The sequence below is a fragment of the Pan troglodytes genome, chromosome 17 (genome assembly GCF_028858775.2).
Source record: "Pan troglodytes isolate AG18354 chromosome 17, NHGRI_mPanTro3-v2.0_pri, whole genome shotgun sequence".
Taxonomy (NCBI): Eukaryota; Metazoa; Chordata; class Mammalia; order Primates; family Hominidae; genus Pan; species Pan troglodytes.
Genome location: NC_072415.2, coordinates 56,138,227 through 56,161,108, shown reverse-complemented (window position 1 = coordinate 56,161,108; position 22,882 = coordinate 56,138,227).

Here is a 22,882-nt window from a genome sequence, read left to right as displayed (position 1 = left end):
TAATTACAGGAAAGTTTTAATTTTCTTTTTCTTGCATTGTAGCTTTTAAAAACACATTTTATATAGGTATTTGTTATCAGATTAAAAATGTTTCATAGGCACCCAAAACCTTAATTTTACCATGTTCACTTCCCTGCCCCCTAGAAAACACCAAAGGCTCCTTCTAGCCCACATGATAAAGTCAGTGAGAGACCTTTCATGCAGGAAGCATCTGGATTAGTGATTTTTAACTATTTGGGAGCTGCAGACCTTTTAGAGAATCTGATTAAAATTGTGGGCCTCTCTCCAGAAAAATAGCATAGATGCAAAACATATGTGATTTGGCAAGAGGTTCTTAGACTCCCATGAAATCTGTCCATGAACTTCAGGTTAAAAGCTTCTGATCCAAGTAAATCCCCAGGTTTTATGGATGAGGAAGCAGGCCAAGAAAGTCAAACCAATTTACCAAAGTTTCCAGCAGGCTAGTAGCATTTAGATTCCTTTAAGGCCTTCTAGAGTTTGGCTCCCACTAAACCCACCTCCCACTACTGCCCTACACAGACAAATTGGTCTCCACTCCACCAGTTTCATCTTCCCCAGGCTTTCCTCCAGCATTGCTCCTCATCCCTCTGCTAAATGCCCTTTCTTCTCCCCTCTACATTCCTAATCCTCCTCATCAGGATCAAGACTGGCCTCAGCTGCATATAACTGAGTCCCTCCTCCCCCAGTAAAAGTGGCTCAAACATCCAATGGTATATTCTATAATATCTGGGTAGAGTAAGTCCAGGGGTGAGCAATCCAGGGCTGGTGTGGAAACTCCATAAAATTGTCAGGAACCCAGGCTGCTTCTGTCTTGTTGCTTTGGCATCCCCATACACCCACTCCATACCCCAAGTATGCCTTGCAGACCAAGATGTCTACCAGGAAGCAAAAAGAAGGACAGAGAGAACAGCAATGAATGCATATCTCCCCTGTGAGCCACTTCTTTTGAAGGAAACTTCCTCAAAGTCACAGACACCACCTCTGCTGCATCTCATCCACAGAACCCAGGCTCATGTCCACATCTAACTATAAGGGAGGCTGGGAAACTCTTCTCAACTGAGCACAGGGTTCTGTTACTAGGGAAGAAGAGTGCAATGGATATTGGCTAGGCAACCTTTAGCCTTCACTATGTCATCTCTAAAGCTGTGTTCAAATCCCACTTCGTTTATAAAGCCTTGCCTGCTCATTCCCCACTGCTAGTAGTCTTAGCTTCCAATGAAACCTTCTAATTTGTGTCTAAGCTCTTTATTTTCAATTTCCCATACCCAGCTACTATTTAAATATTTTATTGCCATTTAAAGTGGCTTTCTCCTACAAGATATCAAAGTTTGTATAATGCGGGTAAAGTAGTGCTTTGAGGGAAGTTTATAACACTAAATGTTTTTATTAGAAAAAAGAAAGATCTCAAATAGTAAAATAAGCTTCCACCTTAATAAACTAGAAAAAGAAAAGTAAATTAACCCAAGGCAAGCAGAAGGAGAGGCATAAAGAACAGAAAAACAACAAACAAAATCAATGGAAACAAAGCTGGTTCTTTGAAAAAATTAATAGAACTTATAAACATCTAGCCAGACATACTAGCAGAGAGAGAGAGAGAGAGAGAGAAGACACAAATTACCAAGATGGGAATTGAAAGAGGAGACAGCACTACAGACTTCACAGACATTAAGAGGATAATAAGGGAATGTAGGTAATTTCTTACGCAATCAACCAAATTTACTCAAAAAGAAGCAGATAACCTAAATAGTCATATATCCATTAAATAAATTGAATCCATGGTTTAATACCTTTCAATGAAGATAACTCCAGGGCTTCCCATTCTGTCAAACATTTAAGGAAAAAATAATACCAATTCTACATAATATCTTCCAAAAATAAGAGGAAGAAATACTCTCCAACTCATTTTACCAGGCTAGAATTACCCTAATGACAAAACCAAAGACATTACAAGAAAAATAAATTAAAAACAAATATCTATCCCTCATGAACATAGATGCAAAAATCCTTAACAAAATGGAAAATCGAATTCAGCAATTAAAAACAAAAAGATAACATACTAAGACCAAGTGAGTCTTATCCTAGAAATGTAAGACTGGTTCAGCATTTGAAAATCAATGTAATTCACTGTATTGACAAAGTAATAAAGAAAAACAATGTGATTATTTTATTAGATATAAAAAGGCATTTGACAAGATTCAGCATGCCTTCATAACAAAAACTCTCAGCATACTAGGTATGGAAGAAACTTCCTTAACTTGATAAAGAGCATCTGTAAAAACCCTACAGGCCGAGCGCAGTGGCTCAGGCCTGTAATCCCAGCACTTTGGGAGGTGAAGGCAGGCAGATCACGAGGTCAGGAGTTGGAGACCAGCCTGGCCAACAAGGTGAAACCCTGTCTCTACTAAAAATACAAAAATTAGCCAGGCATTGTGGTGCATGCCTGTAATCCCTGCTACTCAGGAGGCTGAGGCAGGAGAATCACTTGAACCCAGGAGGCAGAGGTTGCAGTGAGCAGAGATCGCACCATTGCACTCCAGCCTGGGCAATAGAGTGAGACTCTGTCTCAGAAAAAACAAAAAACAAAAAACAAAAAAACAACCCCTACAGCTAACAGCATACTTAATGGTGACACACTAGACACTTTCCTCCTAACATCAAGAATAAGAGAAGGCTGTCCTTTCTCACCCCTCTTATTCAACATTGCACTGGAATTTCTACTCAATACAATAGGCAAGGCAAAGAAATGAAAGGCACATAGACGGGAAATAAATAAATAAAATGGTCTCCACTCACAAATAACATGATTATCTCTGTGGGAAATCCCAAAGAATCTACAAAATGCTCCTAAAACTCAAAAGTAAGTTTAGCAAGGTTGCAGGATACAAGATAAACATACAAAAATCAATTGTAGGCTGAGCATCGTGGCTCATGCCTCTAATTGTAGCACTTTGGGAGGCTGAGGTAGGAGGATCACTTGAGGCCAGGATTTCAAGACCAGCCTGCACAACATAGACCCCCCCACCCCCGCCGCCGCCTCTACAAAAAATGAAAATAAAAAATTAGCCAGGCATGATGGTGCATGCCTATAGTTCTAGCTACTTGGGAGGCTGAGGTGGGAAGATTACTTGGGCCCAGGAGTTCAAGAGTTCAAGGTTGCAGTGAGCTATGATCACACCATGGCACTACAGCCTGGGTGATAAAATGAGACCCTGACTCTAAAAAAAAAAAAAAAAAAAAAAAAAAAATCAATTGCATTTTATGTACCCCAGCTATGATACGAAAAACTACAATTCAAAAAAATTTTAAGGTACTATTTACTATGGCACCCAAAAATGAAATTCTTAAGTATAAATCTAATAATATATATGTAGCATCTGTCTGCTGAAAACTATAAAATACTACTGAAGGAAATCAAAGATAAGTGGATAGACACAGAGTATTCATGGGAAAAAAGACTCAATATTGTTAAAATGTCAGCTATCCCCAGATTGATCTATAGATTCAACACAATCTCTATTAAAACCCAATGGGAGTTTTTTGTAGATATAAACAAGCTGATTACTTTTTCCTCCTGAGGCAGGAGCATTGCTTGAACCCGGGAGGCGGAGGATGCAGTGAGCTGAGACCATGCCACTGTGCTTCAGCCTGGGTGACAGAGCCAGACTCCGTCTCAAATATAAAATAAAATAAAGGGCAGCACATGGAATTTTGGGGTGATGGAACTGTGTCGGGCCACTGGTGGTAAGTATATGACTGTATGCACTGGCCAAAACCCTTAAAACGATACACCACAAAGAGTAAATGCTTATATGTAAAAGTTTTTTAAATTAAATGTTTCCTTCTAGCCTTTCCCGTTGTAAATTTCCTCAAAATGGAGACTGTAATTGACATTCTCTGAGCAGCCCAGCTCCAGAGCTCTAGCTTTGGGGAAAACAGGAGGTAATTTAGAAGAGCAAGGCTGGAAAATGGGTGGAGAAAGGAGGAAACCACTAGAAATGGAAATGCAAATCCCATCATTTCCCATCATTGCTAACTTTTCCTGCAGCCTTGGCACCAGGCATGGCCCAGGTTGAAATACGGGAGAAAACGGAATTTCCCTTTGGATGCCTTCTCTTTTTTCCTGTCTCTCCCTTCCAGGGACCTTCTGCCTCCATCAGGGAATCCATACAGGGGCCTCAGGTGCTTCTATCTCAGGGATTTGCATATTAAAAGATACTGCAGGATATGACAGATCTTATCTGCATCCATGAAGGAATTTTGGACCTTAGTTCAAAAGTGTGATGAGCGTGATGAGTATGATGGGGAAAGGGGAGGGAGGAACACTGTGTAATACCCAAAATTCCACCCTAAATTTGAGGCATCCTTTCCGGCATTGCCTCCTGCCCCCATCCCCAGGGAGAGGAAGTGCTGTAATCAGGTCTAGGCATGAGCCAGTTTATTAGATCCTCTTAAAAGTAATAATAGGGGAGGGGGCCAGGCACAATGGCTCACGCCTGTAATCCCAACACTTGGGGAGGCCAAGGCAGTTAGATTGCTTGAGTTCAGGAGTTCGAGACCAGCCTAGCCAACATGGCAAAACCCTATCTCTACCAAAAATACAAAAATTAGCCGGGCATGGTGGCAAGCACCTGTAGTCCCAGTTATTTAGGAGGCTGAGGCGGGAGGATTGCTTGAGCCCAGGAGGCAGAGGTTGCAGTGGGCTGAGATTTTGCTACTGCACTCCAGCCTGGGTGACAGAGACCCTGTCTCAAAAAAAAAAAAGAAAGAAAGAAAGGCGAGGTTACAGGCCTCTGACTTCACCACCTTCCGCTGCTCCTTCCCCTGACCTTTGGCTCCTGGGCAGGCCTGCGGACCTACTTCCCACAGCTTCTCCAGTCCTGGGCCAGGGCCTGGCCAGATGCCCCTAAAACATAGTGGATTAGGCTCTTTCTCTGCCACACAAGAGCAATCCTCAGATCCTCAGCTGCTTAGACAGCTGCCCCCTCCCCACAGCTGGAGCAAGGTGTGAATCTGGGGCTCAGCACTCTGGGAGAGATGCTTGCAGGCCTGGAGCCCTACCTCCTCCCTGGGCAAGGCTGAAACCCGGGCCAGGAGGTGGGAGGTAGCGGGTGACCTCTGTTGCAACTGAATAATGCAATTCCAGAGAGATTCCCTGGGAGGGACAGAGCATCCAGGGAGAGTGTCCTTAAAGGCCCCCCTGCCCACTGGATTTGTTTTCCAGGGCTGCCGTAACAAATCACCACAAACTTGATGTTTAAAACAACAAAAAGTTATCCTCTCACAATTCTGGAAGACAGAAGTCCAGAATCAGGATGTCAGCAGGACTGGACTTCCTCCAAAGGATCTAGGAGAGAATCCTTCCCATCTCTTCCAGCTCCTGGTGGCTCCAGGCTTCCTTGGCTTGTGGCCACAGCACTCCAGTGCCTGCCTCCATCTTCCCATGGCTTCTCTGTGCCCTGGGTTTTCTCTCCTCTTCTGTTTCCATAAAGACACTTGTCATTGGATTTAGGGACCACCTAGGTAATCCAGGATGACTCATCTCAAGATGCTTAATTTAATTACATCTGGAAAGACCCTTTTTTCAGATAAGGTCACATTCACAGGTTCTGAGGGCTAGGACATGTGCATGTCTTCTGGGGGGCCCTCATTCACCCCACTACACTCATCAACTCCCAGAGGCACCTCACACCCTCTCTGCCTTCATTTCCCATAGCTCCTCTGAGGCGGGTCACCTTTCCTCTCATTTTGCTGGGGAGAGGCCTGGTTTATACCTGTGCCTCACTGTAGTTATCAATAATGTCTCTTTTCACTCTCACAAGTTGAAAGCAAATTCCATGGTGACCCCGTGCAAGGGTCAGACTCCTCCTAGCCACCTTCACAGGCAGTGTCTCACACCATCCTCCCTTTCCGGGAGTGGTAGCAAGGCAAGTCTTGCTCCATTTTGCAGCCGGAGATGCCAAGACTCCCAGGTTAAGGACCTGCTCAAGGTCATGTAGCTGGTGGCAGAGACATGACTGGAGGCTGGAAGGAAGGGCTCCTGACTTGGTGCGCTGTATGAAAGACACTTGCTCTCATGATGAGCACCCTTGAGCCAGCTGATGCTATCAGTCAGGGACCGCTGGAAAGACACCTGCAGCCAACCAGTGCTACATCTACTGATGCAGCTGTGACGGGGTAGAACACACCCCTGGGGAGCTATGGCTCATCCCGGTTGGAGGGTTGTGTTAGAAGGAAGTTGCAGGGTTTGTGTTTCTTTGGTGACTTTGGGAAGGGTTCGGAGAAGTGGGGATTTCCTCTCCACTGGGTGCAGTCAGGGAGCAGGAGAATTCTATGATCGAGGACCTTAGAGTATCTTTAGGATTCTGACCTAGAAGCGGAGGAATGAAGCAGTGCTAACGCTGTATTGGGTAAAGAAGCCGTAGCCCCTCCCATCGGCTGGGGGAGGCAGATGTTGGTTTATTTCTGTGGTTCAGCTAGTATTCTTGTTTTTGTCTGTGCTCATGTGGAGGGGTCTTATTTCTGTCGTGGTCTGTCACGGTCACAAAGCAGCCTTGTTTGACATTGTTGTTCTTTGTCATTGTTTCTGTTCAAGGAGGAGGGCAGGCCAGCTCAGCTCTCAGAGACTGCCTTTCTCTTTTGCAAACTTTTGTGAAGTTTCCTCTTAGTTTCAATTCAGGTTTCGTTTCCTTAGAGGGTGGGGATTGAAGAAGCTGAAAAAGCTAGTGGAAGTGCTCCTGGGGAGCTAAAGATGATGGGGTGGGATGGGAATGGGATGGGGCAGAGTGGGGCAGGGTGGGATGGGGTGGGATGGGGTGGAATGAATGGGAGGGGATGGGATGGGTCAGGACCGGACCTGAGGGAACAGGATGGGAATCACTCATGGACCATACTCAGGATCTCATGTACCCTCCCCATGCAGCTGTCTCACCTTCTACCCACTCCACAGAGAGTGGAGAACAAGGAACATGCTCCTTTGCCCGGTGCTGGTTGAAGGAGGGTCTGCAAGAGGTCTGGCAGGTGGACCTATTTCTGGTCAGCTGGGTAGTCCACCTCCATCTCAGGACGACTACAGACATTCTTCCCCGGATCGTAGATCATTAGTGGGGGTCTCCCTCAACCCCTCCCTATCATCTCCTGGCATCTTCCAGGAGGAAGCCCCCAAGTCTAGCTGCAGAGATGATACACTGGGGCAAATATTAGGATGTATGTCCAAACGCCCTACTCCTGTGGTGGTCGAGGGGAAACCAAACTAATGTAATGCCTGGGCCAGCCTCATGGTGGGTGGAGCAGCTGGGAGGCAGCAGGGGAGAAGGAAGACTTTTACTGGCCGACCGGGGCATGGTTTTCATTCTGCTCTCCTGGGCTGAGCAGCCGCCCTCCAGGGGACAGGGGATGGGGGGCGTCCAACACCCCCTCTCCCTGGGCTTAGATCAGAGCACCTTTTCTTTATTGTTTTGCTGATGGCGGTTCTGCAGATACAACATCACACGTGAACATCCCTGGGTTTGAACATGAGCCCCACCTGCTCTCGCCCACAGGGCACTTGTCCTACAGCCCTCCAGGTGTACTGGAAGGTATCTGAGCACCTGGGACCAGCCCACCTGTCTCTTTCATTCCGCTGAGGAATGAGCTGAACAATTCCTGCCTGCATCTGCCTCCAAGAAGAAATAAACCAATCAGGACACATGGAGACAGTTTCTCCCTGAACAGGGTTGACATCTCCTTGGGGGGGGCCGGAAGGAGGTCAGGAGTTATAGTAAGAAGTGTCCCCCTCTGCTCAACAGCAACCCAGTCACTTCTTCAATGTCGTCCTGTCCCCCATCTCCCCCACACACCTGCTGGCCAGGGTGAGTGAGCCCCACTTGCCACTTTGTGTGTGTGCGGCATCTCCTGCTGCTCCCCACTCCTAGTGAAAGTCCTTGTTCTGTCTGCAGGCTCCCCTGTGCCCTCCCCCGGCCAAGCTACAGCCCCTGGAACACGTGGAGAACAGCTCTTCTGTTTGCCAAGCCACACTCACCACCATCACTGCACTAGCAGATGGCACACACACTGGTGAGGCAGGGAGTTATTGTAAAGATACGAAAACCAAGGCACAGAGTAGAGAAAGTCCCATGACATGGCTAGGGAGAAATGACAAAGTGCTATTTGGGTCCCTTAGTCATTCATTCATTCATTCATTCATTCTACCTTTTGGTAGAGGCAGTGGGTAAGGACAAAAGATTTTAGAGTCAGGCAGACCTGGCTTCAAATTATCCCAAGATCACTGGCAGATACAACCAGTAATTACCCTCACTGAGCCTCAGTTTCCTCATTAGTAAAATGGGAATGATGAAGTTCTGGTTTCAGAGTGTTGTGAGGATTAAATGAGACAACAGATGCAGGGTACTGGCAATGTCCAATGCACAGTTAAGTGCACAATACATGAGGGCTCTTATTTTTTTTAACTTTTATTTTGAAATAATTTCAAACAGAAAAGTTGCACTACTACTTGAGCATGTATTTCCTAAGAACAGGAATATTCTTCTGCATAACCACAGTGTTTAATATACTATAAACATAATTTACATTTGTCACATTGATACAATTATTTTTTCCTAATCTGAAATCCATATTCCAGTTTTGTCAATTATCCCAATAATGTTCTTACTATACTGCAAAAAACAAGCCTCCTAAGAGATCAAGACTTGCTTTTGACTCTTTTTGTCTGCAGACTGAGGGTATATGATCAAAATACTGTGTTCAAAAATTATTTGGGGCTGGGTGCAATGGCTCATGCCTGTAATCCCAACCCTTTGGAAGGCCAAGGCAGGAGGATCGCTTGAGCCCAGGAGTTCAAGACCAGCCTGGACAACATGGTGCAACCCCATCTCTACAAAAAAAAAAAAAAAAAGTTAGCTGGGTATGGTGGTGCACACCTGTAATCCCAACTACTTGGTAGGCTGAGGTAGGAGGATCACTTGAGCCTGGGAGGTGGAGGTTGCAGTGAGCCGAGATCATGCCACTGCACTCCAGCCTGGGTGATGGAGTGAGTGAGACCCTGTCTCAGAAACAAACAACAACAAAAAAAAACAATAACAAAAAACCAAACAACAAAAAAAATTACTTGGTTTCCTTTTTTTCCTCTTTACTGTGGTTATTTTAGTCATTTGAAATACATTTGGATTCATTTGTTTCCATTTAAACTCAATTTTAGGGTTTGCCACATCCTTGTTGATTTACTATTCGTTTTTTAATATATATAATATTTATATAATCTAAAAATGAAAACTACTCAGAGAAGCATCACTGTCACAAACTCCTCTCCAGTCTTCGTCCCCCACCTCACCCTTCAAAGATAATCAATTTTATTTGTTTCTAGTTTGTCTTTCCTGTGCTTCTTTTTGGAAAATAAATTAGCTGACATATACAATTTTTCTTATTTCCTGTATTTCTTACATAAAAGACAATATGCTACATATTCTCTTTGCATTTTGCTGTTTTCACGTAACATTTCCTGAAAATCACTCCGTATCTGTTCAGAGATCTTCCCTGGTCATTCTTATGGCTGGACAGCACCCTGCTGTGTGGCTGTCTCCTAGTTTATTCAACTCATCTCTTATGCTCTGACATTTAGGTAATTTCCTATATTTTTGCCATTACAAATAATGCTGCCGTGAGCATGTGTACTTATGTATTTTCATACTGTTGAGATGTGTCTTCAGGGTAAATTCCTAGAAGGGGGTTACTGAGTGGAAAGGTAAATGTCTATGTAGTTTTCTCAGATGTCGACAAATTATTTTTCATCGGATTTTGCCGTTTTTCATTTCCACCAGCAATGAATGTCTAAGAGGACCTGTCTCCCCACCGCCCTCAGCAGCGTGGATTGTCAAGCGATTGCATTTCTGCCTGTCTGATGAGTGACTTTTAATTAGCATTTCTCTTAATATGAGTGAAGCTGAACATCTTCTTTGTTTAAGGGCTATTTTTATATCTTTTATGTGTATGAATTGTCTGTTCCTATCTTTTTAGATTTTCTTATAGGGTTTTAAGTCTCTTTTCCTTCAGTTTGTCCATATTCTTCACTTGTTAGGGACAGCTCATTTTATTATTACTGTGTATTGTGTGCCTTCTCTGTGCCAGGTGCCATACTGGGTACTAGGAGTCCTGGGTCTGGGACAGCCATAGTTTAGAAAGAAAGATAAACTATGACACCACTACCTCAGGGTTGTAATAGGGGCATGAAAAAGGTGGGAGGGAATTCTCTGCCTGATAGAATTCAGGAAGGCTTCATGGAGGAGGTGATCTCTAGAAAGCTAACTATCAAAACTACAAACATGGAAAGGCAAATAGACCCAGTGGGGAAAGGCCAGAGCCCCGCTCCATGACTCTCTCCAGCACCTTTGACACCCAGGCTTGGAACTGAGCTCAGACTCTCCCACCTAGACCTCCTCCAGGGTCACCCCAGTATCCTTCCCTGGAGTCCCAGCTCTACCTGGTGTATGGTCCACCAAGGTCTGCCAGCTGCCGCAGCAACTCTCACTTACCCACGTGGGTGAGGACCCAACTTCTCAGCTGTTTCAAGCACAACTGGCCTCACTGTCTTGTTTGTGGGTCTGAAGACGTGCATGTACACACGCACGCCTGTGTGTCCAAGAGAAGAGTGAGAGAGTACATAGAGGCTCATACCCAGGAGAAATGTAATCCATTACCAAGAGGTCCTGTTTCCTCCACGTGCCTGAAATCCGTGGGTTTGTAGCTAAAATTAGCCTTCACCTTCTCTCTGCGACCTGGGACTTTTACTATCCCAGTCTGGGAGGATCCACATCCCTGTCTCCCCCATTTTTCCCCCCAGGAAAGAATCCAGGAATGGGTTCATGGACTGGCCAGTCTGTGAGGGATCGAGCTGTCAAAGGCCTGGCCTGCAGTGGTCAGGAAGGGCTTCTGAGCAGGCAGCGGGTCTGAAGTAGACTGGGAAAATTGAGGGGGATTCAGAGAAGCTGGAGAGGCAGTGAAGAGTGTGAGCCACACAGGAAGACATGAGTCCTGCACCCGGCACAGTGTGCACATCCAAAAAAAGTCAACAGCATTTGTAGGATGAATGGGTAGATGGGTGGATGGATGGAGGAGTCCAGCAACTATGGAGGCCTAAGCAGGGACAGACTCAACAGGGGTAATGATGTGTGCAGGTACAAGCCTGGGAATGCTGAGTATTAGGGCAGGTAAACAGCTGAGATAACCAGGCCCTAGATGCAGAAAGGCTTGAACACAGTAGAAATCTATTTCTCCTGTCCGAGTCCAAGGCACAGTCCAAGTCCCGTCAGGGGGCAGCTGTCTTCCTTGTGATGATTCAGGCACCCAAGCTCATTCTCTTCTGTGGTTCCACCAACCCTGGCCTAAGGCCTTGTGGTCTGCAACTGTGCAGTGGAAAGAAAACTCAGAGGACGCACACCCACTTCTTAAAAGCCCCAGCCTGGGGTGGGGAGGGGGCGGGATTAGAGAGATGTCTATCAAAGGATATGAAATTTCAGTTAGGAGGAGAAATACATTCAAGAGAGCTATTGTACAACATGGTGACTATAGTTAATAACAATGCTGGACACTTGAAAATTGCTAAGGAAGTAAATTTTAAGTGTTCTCACCACACACACAAAAATGATAAGTGCATGTGGTAATACATATATTAATTAGTGTGATTTAGCCATTCCACAATGTTTACATATTTCAAAACATCATGCTGTATAGCATAAATATATGCAATTTTTATTTGTCAATAAGTAAATAAATAAAACCCAGCCCACAAATTCCCACCAGGGACACACATCATTTCCACTCATGCTCCTGGAGGTGGTGGCCACTCCTGCACGTACTTGGGGCCCTGAGCCCTTTTCTCTTTAATGGGTCCTGCCAAGTGACAGGCCTCAGGCCCCTCCCCTGCTGACCATGGCTTCTATAAACCTGAGCCTGCTCTCTTGGGTCCTCCAAGAGGTTTGCTGGCCTGCACCTCCATATTTCCTGGTGACAAAAACTGCAACCTTGGGCTTTCTTCACTGGGTAAATTTGGGCCGTAACCACCCCTTCCCTCATGGCTATGTGTACACAGGTGCTTGCCTGTGAATGCACACACACACACACACACACACACACACAAACACAAACACACACATGGGAACTGGCTGGCTCAGGAGGAGACTCCAGCCTGCCCGCCACACTTGCCCCTAGAGGAGCCTCCTCCACAGGGCATGAAGAACAATGCCCAGCTCCAGGTTCAGACTCATGCCCCTTTCAAAGGTACTCAGAGAGACCAATCAAAGGAGTGTACGCAGGAGGTCTCGCATGCCCTCTTGCAGATGAAGGGGTCCAAACCAGCTACCCCTGCTTCCAGAGTGCACAGCACTCCTGCCCAGCCTGCTCAGCCTCTGGCTTGGTGCTTCTGGCTTCTGGTGCTCGCCTCCTTCAGGAAGCCTCCTGGATTGGCAGTCTCTGACCACAACCCACCATGCAAGACCTCAGTGAGGGCTCACTTATTTGGTTCATGCTTGCTTTGTGAAACGTTCTGGAGTCATTTAGTCTATGGGGCTCCTCTTCTTCATTGGAGAGTAACTCTCCAGTGCAGAGTGTGCGTAATTCTCCATCCTCTTTTTTTCTTTTTCTAGTTCAGGTCTCACCCTGGAATCGTCTCGTACCTTCACATGGTCAAATTCTGACTCTCTCTGATTCCACTTGCAGGTGGCCTTGATACAGGGGCAGTGCAGCCACTGTAATGGCATGGGATCAGCTCAGACACACCTGTCCCTTCCTATGCACAGAAAGGGACTTCTTTTCTTTGTTTCTACCACATTTTAAAGAGAACATTGTATCAGTCCTTTGCCCTTTGCCCTGCAAGCCATGAAACAGCCTTCAGGAAAAAGAAACACACACACACACACACACACACACACACACACACACACACGTCTGCTTTTAAAAAATGCCTAACTAAGACCTGGTGTGGTATGGCTCATGCCTATAGTCCGAGAGATTTGGTAGGCCGAGGCAGGAGAATCAATTGAGGCCAGGAGTTTGAGACCAACCTGGGCGACACAGCGAGACCCCCAACTCTACAAAAATATAAAATATTAGCTGAATGTGGTGGCGCATGCCTGTCCCAGCAACTCCAGAAGCTGAGGCGGGAGGATCACTTGAGCCCAGGAGTTTGAGGCTGCATTGAGTTGTGATTGTGTTACTGCACTCCAGCCTGGACGACAGAGTGAGAGACCCTATCTCAAAACAAACAAAAAACACTGACCAAAACAATTTTCCATTTTTGAAAATCGTATAGGCTTTATTTTATGTGAAAAAATACATATATATGTTAAATAAATCCAAATTTTATTCCCAGAGGAAACATTCAGAAGTGGCTTAAAGAGTTTGCTTGCTTTCATTTTTCTTCCTTTTTCCTCTCCCTCTCTCTCTCACTCCCTCTCTCTCTCACTCCCTCTCTCTCTTTGTTCTCTGATTTCTTGTTGACCCCACTCCCTACTCTCTTCCTGTCTGCTCCATGGGGCACCTTGCTAACAGACTTCATGTTTTTATACATGCACATCCTCGTTTGGGGCACATTTATTTTAATTAATGTAAATGGGTTGTGTTGTGCATCTCACGCTCTGACTTTCTTCTCTCGGCTCTGTTTTAAGCTCCTCCATTTGGCCGTGCGTACATCAAATCTGTTACTTCTGACTGCTGTGTGTGGGGAGGAAGGAACACTGGCTTTGGCATCAGATGGATCCGAGGATAGAACAGGGAGGCTGGTGTCCAGGACACGGGATGTGTGAGGACCTGGGGGTTGAGTTAACTCAGAGGGCAGCACCAGAGGCCTTCAACACTAGAGCCCCTGCTGCCCTGCTCCAGCAGGGCCTTCCTCCTTGGTCACATTTATAAAATGCATGCTGTGGTTCTCATGTGTCCAGCCAGGGGCTGCCCAGTAGCCTGGCTGGATCAATTTCAGAGGGATTTGTTTGTTGGGGGTGGTGGCTGCAGCAAACACAGCAGAGAGTGTGGGACCTCCAGTAGCATTTCAGGGTACAGGAGGGAGTGATGGTAGGGACAGGAGGGTTAATATGGAGTGACAGCTCATCTCATCAGCCCAGCTGGGCTCTGGGGACCCTGACTCTAAAGTGCTCTCATCCCTAATCCCTGGCGCAGGGAGGCAAGAGTGTTGGGAATAGGTGGGGTTAGATCTTCATTTCTGTCCCCTTCCTGCAAGCTCCCAGGACCAGAAAACAGAAAACCCCCAGACAAGGGCTGGAGACCTCAGGTTTGGGGCAGGAAGGGTCTGGCACAGGGTCCATGCCCAAACATCGGAGTGGGTCCCCAGGCCTGCAGCCAGCCTGGCAGGATGGGCAGACGAGAAGGCTCCCCCTCAGTCCCCACCACCAAGGGCGCAACAGAAATCTGGTGACAGGGTTCTGAGTTCAAGTGCTGACTCTGCCTTTCTTGGCTCCAGGAGTAGGGGGTGGGGGGCGGTTGGCTCCCAGGGAAGGGGACAGGGAGTGGATGGGCCTCAGAGGCTCTTGTGGCTGAGACTCCCTGGCAATCATCTCTCCTTTGCTGTTTGGTCATGCTTCCCCAGCCCCAGGGACCCAAGGGGTACCCCTGGGACTGCTGTGTGTGTGGCAGGGATGATGCCAAGCTCCCAGTCTCTTTCCAGTCTGAGCACTTGAGTAAGGAACATTTGAAGAAAGGGCTCTGGTGCCAGTTGCAAAATCACTACAAGGTATTGCCCCATCTTAAATGCGACACTTAATGGGTGTGGTTGACTGAGCCCTTTTCCCCTGCATGGAGGGCGCTTTCGTAGTGTGAGTGCCTGCACACCTTGGGGATCAGGGCTGCCAAAAAAGAGGGAAGAGGGGATTCTGGGGAGTCTGTGAATGTGCCTCCTTCACAGCCCTGCCAAAGCCTCCCCGCCGGCGCCGGCACTCCTCACCCACCCCCAGCCCCCCAGCATCCTTCTCTGGTTCCAGGCTTCCCACCTGTTCATGCTGAAAAGGAATGCCTGTCTGTATGGCTCTCCCCTCACTGAGAACAGCCCCCAGAAGAGACAGAGCGCGGGTGACACTAGAGACTCTCCGGTTCCCCAAACCAGTTTCCCCAGCTTCAGACAAAGGAGGGTGGTCCCAGCTCCAGCCTGAAAGGAGATCTGGCTGGGCTGGATTTCCGGAGGAGCCTCTAGCCATTGGCATCTCGCCTGTGAAGGAGGGAGAAGAGTCTGCAGCTCGCTTGAGCCCCAGAGCAGAGAATATTCCTTCCCCTTCACCCTTGTCTGATGTCACCATTGGAAATAACAGCAGTGGCTAACATTCTTGAGTGTGGTGTGTCAGATTCTGTGCTAAGTGCGTTATCTCACCTGAGGTAAGGGCTTCCGTGATTTCCATTTTGTAGATAAGCAGGCAGAGGACTTCAGGGTCAAGTGACTTGCCCAAGGTCAAATAGCTCCTGAGGAGGTGGACCAGGGAAGTCTGGCTTCCCAGCCCCGGCTGTATACACAGCCCTGACTCCACGCTCCCCTAGGAGCAGGTGGTTACCTTCAGCCGTGAGCAGATCTGGGTCCCCACGAACTTGTTACTCCCATGAGCCCCTTGGGCTGTGGTTCTCACTCTGAGAATGGATGGGTATCAGATTTGCCTGGGAAATTTTCCAAAATGCACCTGTCTTCTCCCTATCCCTGCTGGTATTAGAATAGGTTGGGATAAGGTACACAGCACATATATAAGAAAAGCTCTCCAAATGATTCTGATGCTGTCCCCTTGCCCAGAGATTTGCTGTCCAGGGATCTGTGCCCATCAGACTCCAGGGAGACACAGCCTCAGTCCTCTCCATGCTCAGAAGCATCCCGTCAGCTCGGCTGCAGACAGCCCCCCAGCTGCCACTGGCTTCCTGCCCCCACCCTGAGGATCAGAGGTGCTGCCTGTTTCTAAGCCAGGCGGAAGGATGCAGATGTCACCACATAATTACACATGTCATGTGCCATGAAGTGTGGGGACAGCATGGAGAGAGGAGTCAAACTGCAGAGATTATACGTCTGGCCCTGCCATTCCGGAGCCCAGTGCCAGGGAACTTCACCAAGCCCATCCCGCACCGTGTGCCGCGGGTATTCACCTCCTTTTGCGTACATTCAATCACTGCCACAATGAAAACATGGAGTTTTTCCCTAATGGTTTGCAGTAAGGATCAAATAAAGCCACGTGCTTTTGCCTCTGCAGGTGTAAGGGACGACCGAACAATTAACGGGATCATCTCTTTAATTCTCCCTGGAAGAGGGTTCAAGGCAAGGTCAGGGCCCCATCCCTGCCTAGGAGGAAGGACACAAGGCCCAAAGAGAGTGACTGAGTCATGGGTCTGCAGTTTACTGGGGGCGGCGGGGGAGGTTAGGTAAGAAAAATAACACCAAGGCCGGGCGCGGTGGCTCACGCCTGTAATCCCAGCACTTTGGGAGACCAAGGCGGGCGGATCACCTGAGGTCGGGAGTTCGAGACCAGCCTGACCAACATGGAGAAACCCCGTCTCTACTAAAAATACAAAAAATTAGCCAGGCATGGTGGCACACGAGCATAATCCCAGCTACTTGGGAGGCTGAGGCAGGAGAATTGCTTGAACCCGGGAGGCGGAGGTTGCAGTGAGCCGAGATCGTGCCATTTTACTCCAGCCTGGGCAACAAGAGGGAAATTCTGTCTCAAAAAAAGAAAACAAAAGAAAAATAACACCAAATAACAAATACAAAATTAGCACAAACACGACAATTTATTAGGAATGAGAAAAGAAAGCATAACAAATTACAAGTGTTAAAAAGCGGAGAACTACCACAAATGTCACAAAATCCAGAAAAATAAAACAACCTTTTTATTAGTTAACAGCCCAATCCACCTCTATTACAATTTTCCTGTATATTTTTTGAGGGGCTGCATACCTTTTGATTAGCTCTTGTTGGGACAATTTTGTAATGTTTTTTCCATGGAGAAAATAGAAAGATATTTTAGTCTTTTCTCTAACATGGTTAATCCAAATTTGGTTTTTATTATGGACAGTTTAGAAAATTCACATTCACAAATTATTATTGGTATTGTCATGTAACTGTTGAGGGTTGTTGCTAACGTTGGGGAAACCTCTATCAGTTTTTGGACATGAGCTATAAGATTTCAGGGCATTTCAAGTTTCCTTGTTCAAATCAGCCAGAAAATTGCACACCAAAAAATCTGATTCTATTACAGAATAGAAATATATTCTATTACATATGATTCCCACTTAAAAAAAAAAAAAGTATTGTGACCGGGCGAGGTGGCTCACGCCTATAATCCCAGCACTTTGGGAGGCTGTGGCGGGTGGATCACTTGAGGTCAGGAGCTCGAGACCAGCCTGGCCAACGTGGTGAAAGCTCGTCTGTACTAAAAATAAAAAAATTAGCCGAGTGTGGTGGCAGGTGCCTGCAATCCCATCTACTCGGGAGGCTGAGGCAAGAGAATCACTTGAACCTGGGAGGTGGAGGTTGAAGTGAGCTAAAATCATGCCACTGCACTCCAGCCTGGGCGACAAGAGTGAAACTCTGTTTCTCAAAAAAAAAAAAAAAAAAAGTATGGTATGCATTATAGGATTGTACTTCCATTGAGACGAGCCCAAGCTTCTGATGTTATGCATTTGATGGTCAGAAGAATGTTCCCCAGACCAGCTTCTGGCTCTTTCATTTCAAACCTTACTTCTCCAACACTACCCACATATACCACAGTCCAGCCTCACCAGACACACTCATATTGCAAACAGCTGCTGGCCCTAAGCCTTCATGTCATGGCATTGGAGGAGTCAGTAGTGAGCCACAGGAGTCGCCTGAGAAGCCATTTCTACACTAGGATGACTAGCAAGAAGCAAAATATACACAGAAGTGGCTGTGAGCCACGTAAGAGAACCCCACTTAACCCTAACTCAATGTACCTCCAACTCCACTTCCCCTTAGCCAGATCCCCAAATACCCAGAGCCACCCCAACACCATCTGTCATAAGAGGAAGTGTGCCAGGGGGCAGCAGAGGAAAGGGACAATGGACTTAACCAGTGCCATTTAAAACTATCTTAGTCAAATTTACCAAACCAGATGGCCATGTGCACACCGTGCTAGGGCCTCTCCTGGTGCAGCCTCTCCAGGTGGGGAGCCTCCAGTCTGAGGTGGGTTTAACCTCTGCCTCCCACCTTCAATTCAGCAAACATTCTGACCACTTGACCACCTGGCACAAAATATCATCCTGGGCGTGGTGTGGAGGAAGGACTAAGAAACTAATATCCAGGCTCCATTGTTAGGTGTTTCTTAGTGGAGGGGATGAGTGTGTCCAGCAAGGTGCTAAGGGTGGAAAGTTCAATGAACTTGGCTTCAGGAGTCCTGGGTCTGGTCCAGCTCTGCCACATGACCTCCCCAGGCCCGTGTGCTGTGCTGCAAAATGAGCATGGATGAGACCTTTTTTGAGATAGCGGCTGGGAAGGCACACTGTGAGCTGCAGATCCCTGTGCAGGTACCAAAGGTGACAAGAGTCAGCGGGTATGGCAAGGGTGCTCTGAGGAGAAAGCTCCTGGAGGCGATGGCACTGAGCTGGGCCTGGAAGGCTCAGAGCAGCCAGGAGACGGCACTCCGGGCAGAAGACCCTGTGTGCAGATGTAGGCCCCCCGCTGGCTGCCTCTGAGGGACAGTGGGAGAAGAGAGGCAGGTTCTTTTGCTTTTTAATAGAGATGGGATCTGGCTTTGTTGCCCAGACTGGAGTGCAGAGGTGCAATCATAGCCCACCGTAAACTTGAACTCCTGGGCTCAAGGGATCCTCTCGCCTCCGCCTCCCAAGTAGCTAGAACTACAAGTGTGCACCATCACACCCATCTTTTTATTTTTTGTAGAGACAAGGTCTCACTATGTCACCCATGCTGGTCTTGAACTGCTGGCCTCAAGCAATCCTCCCACCTCAGCCTTCCAAAGTGTTGGGATTACAGGCATGAACCATTGCACCCAGCCAGAGAGGCAGGTTCTGAATGACCCCAGCAAAGAGGGGTCCTGGAGATGTGGGGAGTGACTCCCTGAGAAAAGCAACACTGCAAATCAGCCAGTGGGTACGATGGGAGCTGGGGGTGGCCTGTTCTTGCTAAATGCCTCTCGAGGAGTCTTCTGATCATAAGGAATGAAAAATGCCCCAAATTGTCTGTCCTGGTCTGCAGGTCAGGCAGCTGGGGAAGGTGCCAGGTCAGTGTCTGGGCCACTTGCTTCCTGCTGTTCCTCAGTGGTCAGTGGCACTGAGTGGTGTGTGAGCCCCTACTCAGGCAGCCTCGAGGGCCACCTACTCAGTAGAAATGTGCTCTCCCTTCATTCTGTCCCCACCCCCTAAACACTCCTATGATCTCTAAGATTACTACATCTGCCTTCTCACTGGTCTTGACTCTACGCTCTCTCCCCACTAATTTGCTATGCATTCATTCATTTGACAAATACTTACCAAGTCCTGTTATGTACTGGGCACTACATTTTTCACTGGGGATACAGCTCTGGCCAGAAAGAGTGTGTGAAGGGAACAGACAAGTAAATTGACACCATGGTGAAATAAACTCCATGACCCAGAAAGGATGGTGCTCTAGGAGTGTGTAGACAGAACTCTTAGGCTGTGGGGAGGGGAGTAGGAACCCTATGCCAGGACTCTCTTTCAGTTATCTGGCTGTGCCTTGAGAGGCATCAAAACCTTTCCTGGCGATAGCAAACACAGCGGCTGCATAGCAAGAAATATTTGGGAGGGCTCCAGAGATCTGTTTTCCCTGATACCACTCACTCTTCCCTGATATCCCCATTCCAGTCAACCAGGAGACATAATCCACAAACTAAAATCAGATTTAGAAATGAGGCCAGGCATAGTGGCTCATCCCAGCACTTTGGGAGGCTGAGGCAGGAGAACTGCTTGAGGCCAAGAGTTTGAGACCAGCGTGGGCAATATAGCGAGATCCCCATCTGAATTAAAAATTAAAAAAAAAAAATAGCCAGGCACTGTAGTAAGCATCTGTCATCATATTACTGGGGAGGTTGAGGCAAGAAGATCACCTGGGCCCAGGAGTACAAGGTGGCACTGAGCTATGATCATACCACTGCACTCCACCCAGGGCAACAGAGCAAGACCCCGTCCCTTAAAAAAAAAAAGAGAGAGAGAAATAGGCTGTGTCAGAATTTTGCTCCTGTAATTGATCAAGGCAAATGGATTTCTGATCCTTCAGCCATCTCAGATGAGTGGCTTTTGGCAGAAAGGATTCATTACATCATGGCATATTTATTATTCTCTATCTACTTTCTGCCCTGGCTTAAAGTTTTTATCTCCACTTTTTAACACCTACACATATTAGAAATACATTCATATAGTGTATTTCTCTAAAATACACTGATGTGAAACATAGTGCTCTTTCACTGTTAAATTCCCTAACACTGGGTGGGTACATAGGCTGAGTCTGAAAAGAGCCACGGTTTCAGTGATGTCTTTACTGCCGGACCCTCCAGGATGTGAGAATGCATGTTACCCTTCACCTCACTTTTGCTCAGTCCATCTCCCACGGACCCCACAACAAGACTTCAGAAGTGGGCTGCAGCCAGGGGCTAGACCACTGGAGGACATGCAGACAGTCCCCTCCCAGTATGTCTCATCTTGGCCCTTCTTGGCATACCTATCTCATTTCTTCCTCACCGGGACCTGGCCCTCTTTGATGCCCAATTCACAAGATAGGATATTAGACCCGCAGCTCTCAAATTTACAGTGACTGCAAGAGATCACTGAGACTGATGCCAGCCAGTGATCTAGTGTCCCACTTCCAAATTCCCTGGAGGGACTCTGAACATCCCAGTTTGGTCAGGATTCCATCCCTGGACCAGTCAACTCTGGCCTGACAGACAGGTATGTCCTCATAACTCTTCTTGCTGTAATTATGTAGACTGGGATGGAGCAGTTTTCAGAAGGGATAAAGATTAGTTGGGCTGACAGCCCTACAGATGTGCAACCAGCATTTTTGTTTTTTCTTTCTTTCTTTTTTTTTTTTTTTGAGACAGAGTCTCACTCTGTCGCCCAGGCTGGAGTGCAGTGGCATGATCACGGCTCACTGCAGCCTTAACATCCCAGGCTCAAGCCATCCTCGCACCTCAGCCTCCTGAGTAGCTGGGACCACAAGTATGTGCCACCATGCCCCGGCTAATTTTTTATTTTTTATAAAGATGAGATCTCCGTATGTTGCTCAGAGTGGTCTCAAACTCCTGGGCTCAAGCAGTCCTCTTGCCTCAGCCTCCCAAGGAGCTGGGATTACAGGCACCCAGCCCCCAACCAGCTTTTAAGGAATGCTGGAAATAAATGCAAACACAAAGTAGACTGAGAAGGACCATGCCATCGTTTCCCCACCATATCGTAGACCTTGTTTTTCCATCTACTGGGAATGACTTCCACCATCCATCCCACCCACGGACCATCCCAGAGAATTCTCCGTGTGCCAATTCAGATGTCACCTCCTCTCTGGTGTCTTCCTTGACCCCTACAGACTAGAATAATTGTACCTCTATCTGGGCTCACAGTTCACATTACATTAGTCTGTTCTAAGTGCTTTCATTGCTTACATTTGTGTCTCTCCTCTCAGACTGTCGTTTTGTGGATGCCTCTGGGGTGATGGCTACATCTCTTCCTTGTAGCTTTAGCATTAAGCAATATAGCTGGCACACGGTAAGAATTCAGGGTATGTTTATTGCAACAAAGTGTTGATTAATAGTTATTCTTCATTTGAGGTTCAGTTCAAGCCCTTCTACCCACAGAAACATTCCCATTACTTACCTAATGTATGTTGAGTGCCTACTGTTTACCCTACCCTGTTCAGGGTAATGAAAAGAACCCTTAGCGCAACTGCGAAGCAAGCAAAGGCTTTCTTTAAATATCACCAGAATTCCTATCCTCACCACTCCTGTTCCTGAGACTTAGATCCCTCACCCAGATTTTCAGGGACCTGCTAACTGACCTGATGAATTTAACTTTCATCTTCCAGGGTGTCCTATACTCAGCTCCCACAAGACCTAATTACATCATATGCACATCAGCGTCTAGCACATAGCTAGGGCTTCATAAATGTTACTAAGCTAAATGAATGAACAAGCAAATGAATGTCACTACCTTAAGAATCCCACGAGGCTCCCAATTGTAATACTGATCGTTACGGACTGAATGTGTGTGTCCTCCTGAAATTCATATGTTGAAGCCCTAAGCCCCAAGGTCATAGTATTTAGAGATGGGGACTTTCAGAGGCAATTAGGTTTAGATGGGGTCATGAGGGTGTGGACCCTATGATGAAATTGGTGTCCTTATAAGAAAAGGAAGAGAGTACGGCGTTCCCTCTCTCTACCAGTCGGGACACAATGGAAAGGTAGTCGTCTGCAGCCCAGGAGGAGAGCTCTCACCAGAACCTGAACTCTGATGGACTTTGATCTTGACTTTCCAGCCTCCAGAACTGTGAGAAAATTAATTTCTTTTATTTAAGCTACCCAGTCTATGGTATTCTGTTATGGCAGCCCAAGCTAAGACATGATTTTTCAGAGAGTTTTGCAATTTCAAATACTGTATTCTGTTCTCTTATCCCCATTAACATGCTATTGTTTGTTAGATTATCAGTCCTGAGTTTGGTTTAGCAAATAAAGTCATTTTCATTGCCACTATAGTGACCTTCAAATCTAAACAGTCCTGCCTGACTTTCAAGGCCCTCTGCAATCCATCCCACCCTATGTACATACCTACAAAAAAACTCCCTCCTGCCCCTGCCCTAATCTATTGTTTCAGTAGAGAAAGTACTTCACACATGTAGCAGATACATTACTGGGTTTTAAAA